Source organism: Eulemur rufifrons, chromosome 7 (assembly GCF_041146395.1).
Source record: "Eulemur rufifrons isolate Redbay chromosome 7, OSU_ERuf_1, whole genome shotgun sequence".
Lineage (NCBI taxonomy): Eukaryota > Metazoa > Chordata > Mammalia > Primates > Lemuridae > Eulemur > Eulemur rufifrons.
The window spans coordinates 201,762,357-201,766,830 of record NC_090989.1 but is presented as its reverse complement, the minus strand read 5'-3'; positions in this window follow the sequence as shown (position 1 = coordinate 201,766,830).

Here is a 4,474-nt window from a genome sequence, read left to right as displayed (position 1 = left end):
GGACAAACAATGGACAATCTCCAAAAGTCAACCGTTTTCTTGAGCCAACAGAAACATTAAAAGAACTTGCAAGGAGAGACCAGAGCACAGACTGTTTCACCTTTGCCAGAGCAGCAGGTGCTGAAGAGAAAGAATGGGGGCAGCGCAGGAGGCTAGAGAGAGCTTCCCTGAGTAGTGCAGGCAGGAACGGCGCCCATTCCTGATCAAGGAGGGAGAATAAAGTTCTGGTTGGTTTAAAAAAATGTTTTGTTCCATGCCTAAAACTCTGATGGGTCTTTGTTCCTCTAGAGCTCTCCATGGTTCGTTATAACCAGGATTTGGGACAAACGAGCCCCCTCATAAGGATTATTGCTATTATTGTTTTGTCATTATTAGAAAAATCTTGTAAAAGATTTTGAAGAAAAAGCGCTTTGCTGTACAAGGAGAACAAGAAAATCTATCACAAAGTTAGGAGAAAGTAAATACCCCAGGGGAGGGGAGATGCCTCCAGATTGTTTTACAGATTTGGAACAAAATCTAGGAAGCCAAAGGCAGTAAAGCCATTTTATAAGCTGTGGGGCTTTTTAAAGAAAGAACTATAGACTGGGTCAAAAAAATGCATTTCACTAAATCACTTAATTTATATCATGTTCATTGTTAGTCCTTCAAAATGCTAGGGTTTGCCGATATGACAACATACCAATGTTTTTTCCAACGTTAGTCTTGCGTACCACTCTCATGCATATTATGTTATGTGAAAACTCATTTTAACTAAATATCGAATCAGTTGGGACCTGTTTATTGCAGATTGCATTTGTAAAATCTGAAAGTAAATTAGTACCCTCGGGAAATGGCTTTAAAAGTGCACCAGAACTGGGCGGTGCAATGAACTGTGGAAGGGCCCGGCTGGCTGGCAATGAGGAGAGGAACATGGGGTTTGATGCTGAAGAAGAGGGGAAACCAGTATGACGATGATACACTTGGTGGGTGAAGGAGAATAGGTACTACGTGGCCTCTCATCATCTAATGTTGTGCTACACTGACAAAACCAACTAAGGGAAATGGCTTTACTGCTGTAATAACAAATTATAGAATCAAAGTGGGGAAACTTGTCTTAACATGAGAAACATACTCCATTCCATTTTTTCAAGCTGATCCATATTAAGGAATTCATATGAATACGTACTCTAGGACATAAGCACAAAACAGAAATGCCTAAATCAAAAATTTTGAGAAACAATACCTATATTAAGGTACACAGAAACTCAAATTACTGTTCTAAGGCATTCCAATTTAGCCGATTCTGGTTTCTTCCAGGCTATGACCTTTAATTTTAGAAAACATGAAACTTCATGACCTGTGACTATGCATTGCTGGGATGATGGGAGCATCCAATGAGAGGGCCCCAAGCTCCAATCTCAACTGGCTCAGCCAATGAAGGACCCGCAGCCCCTGAGTCCCAGCCATTGCCTCACAGAGGATAGAGGTGACCATGGATGAGCCAATAAGAGCCTTCTTGGTTATCCTGCCCTGCTGATTGAATAGGAAATTGGTGTGTTTCTTTGTGTGTCGTTAGATTCTTTTCGGACTTTTTGGGGTGCATTTGTTTATGTTTTGAGACAGGGTATGGCATTGTCACCTGGGCTAGAGTGCAATGGCCTAATCTTAGCTCACTGCAGCCTCAAACTCCTGGGCTCCGGCGATCCTCTTGGCTTAGCCTCCCGAGTAGCCAGTAGTAGTATAAGCACCAGCCACAATATCGGGTTAATTTTTGTTTTTATTTTGGGTAGAAAGAGAGTATCGCTATGTTGCCTAGTGTTGTATCTTGTATTTTTATTTTATAAATTTAAGGTTTGCAACATGAGGTTTTTAATATACATATACATACCAGAATAATTACTACCAGTGAGCAACGTAACATATCCACCACCTTCCATACTTCTGTGTGTGTTTGTGCAGAGCGTGTGTGTGTCATAAGGGCACCCAAAACCTATTCTCTTATAAAATTTTAATGTACAATGCAATATTTTTATGGTCCTCCTACTGTACATTCTATGTCTAAACTGATTTATCCAACTTAATTGCACATTTGTACCCCTTAACATACATCTCCTCATTTTCTCCCCCTCCTCACGTCTGGTAACCACCATTCTACTCTGTGTATTTGACTTTTTAAAAAAAGTTCACGTTATCAGTGAGATCATGCATATTTTCCTTTCTGTGACTGGCTTATTTCAGTTAGCACAATGTCTTCTAGGTTAATCCATGTTGTCATAAATGGGAATATCTCCTTTTCTAAAGCTGAATAATATTGTAGTGTGTGTTTATATATCTTGATCTACAGGTATATATAGATACAAACATCATAATTTCTTCATCAATTCAACTGTCTATGGACACTGAGGTTGGTACTGTTAATAATGTAACAAGGAACATGGGAGCACACATATCACTTCAATGTACTAATTTCATTTCCTTCAGTACACACCCAGCAGTGGGATTGCTGGGTCATACGATAGTTCTACTTTTAATTTTTGAGTCACCTCCATTCTCTTCTCCATAATGTCTGTACTAACTTACATTCCCGTCAACAGTGAACAAGGGTTCCCTTTTCTCCGAGCCCCGTCAACAGTTGTTATCACTGACTTTTAATTAATAGCCATCCTAAAGGGTGTGAGGTGGTATCTCATTGTGTGTTTAATGTGCAATGATCTGATCATTAGTGACGTTGAACACTGCCTCAGTCCATTTGTGCTGCTACAACAAAATACGATAGATGGGGTATTTTATAAACCACAGAAATTAATTTCTAAAAGCTCTAGAAGTTGGAAAGTCCAAGATCAAGCTGCTGGCAGGTTCTGTGTCTGGTGAGAGCTCCTCGTTCCTTCCAAGATGGTGCCTCGTTGCTACATTCTCAAGAGTGGATGAATGCTGTGTCACATGGGGAAAGGCACAGAAGGGCAAAAAGGGATGAACGCTGTGTAAGGCAACATTTTAAAGATCTTAATGCCATTCACAAGAGAGGCACCTACATGACCTAATCACCTCCTAATGTCCTCACATATTCATAGGGTGAAAGTTGCCAAAATCAAAATGGAGTCACTGTGTTGAAACAACCCCTGACAAATAGAGCCAGGAAGACTATGAAAATAACTGTTCACAGGCAAAAATGCCTGAAAACAAAAACTATCAGAAAAAACTGCAAAACCCACAAACTCTCACAAAGGCCATGGTACATACACACACAAATACTTCTGTGAGAACTTCTGCCCAGCAACTGCCTGGCCAACCTTAGAATGCTGTCACCTTTGTTATTGATCGAAAGCAACACACCCCAGGTCACAAAGCCAGCAGGGGTGAGCCCAGCATGGTGATTTCTTTGGGGAAAGGTATGAGTCCTTTGTAAAGAGAAACATTTCACTCTCAAACAGCTAAGCACCTGCTGCAATTACAGGCTTTAGTTTGAACTTGTGTCTGAGTCACATTTACTTTATATTATAGTTAGGTGTATGAGTTTAAAATAAAAAGAAGAAACACTAAAGATTTGAAATTTCAGTAATGTGTCATTTCAGGGGAAAGTTAATTCTCATTTTTGTCTACAATACCTACGCCCAAATTGCAACTCCAGTAATAAAATGAGAGCTTGGAAAAATAAGCACCCGGGGCTGATGAAAGCAATACCTTTGTCTCAGGGCAGGGGCTGAATGTGAAGCTAAGTGTTCTTAGGAAGAAACATGTCAACAGAAATCTTTTCACCAACCTGTGATGGATGTGCTCATCTTCTCAGGTCAGCACGGGCTCACCCTGGCAGGGCACTGTAATAACTTATTTAAAAGGCAGCTGGCTTTTATAAATGACCTGCTCCATCAACTTTTAGATTTTCATTTTCAGAAATGTATTCCCTTATCAAAAATATATTTGCTGTATTTAGTAAGGGCTCACCTATACGTTTTCTATAACAGAGGAGACTGCTGAGGTGACCAGGTTTGGGAGTTACTGTTTTTTGCTCTCAATTCTGTAAGACATTCAAGCTCTGTAGAGACAATGAGATACATAATAAAAATGCCAGGTAGGCGTTTTTCATTCCATGAAACCAGGGGTTGGCAAACTAACATCTGTAGACCAAATCTAGCCTGAGGCCTGTATTTTTTATAAATAAAGTTTTATTGGAACATAGCCACATCCATTTGTTTACTTTTGGTCTATGGCTGCTTTCACACTACAAGGGCAGACTGGAGTAGTCACCACACAGGCCATGTGGCCTGCAAAGCCAAAAACACTCACTCTCTGGCCCTTTAAAGCGCAGGCAGCCCAGCCTCTGCATTAGAGAGTATTTTTCTTAACCACACACTTGGATCATTTTCAGTTGGGGGCTAAAGGAATTAGAGTCAGAGAAGACATCTGGCTTATTTACGGCATTGGGTGGGTTCAGGCAGGTTAAAGATAGAAGAAAATATAAAAAGACAAAACGCTAGGCAGCATCTCTAGGCAAGAA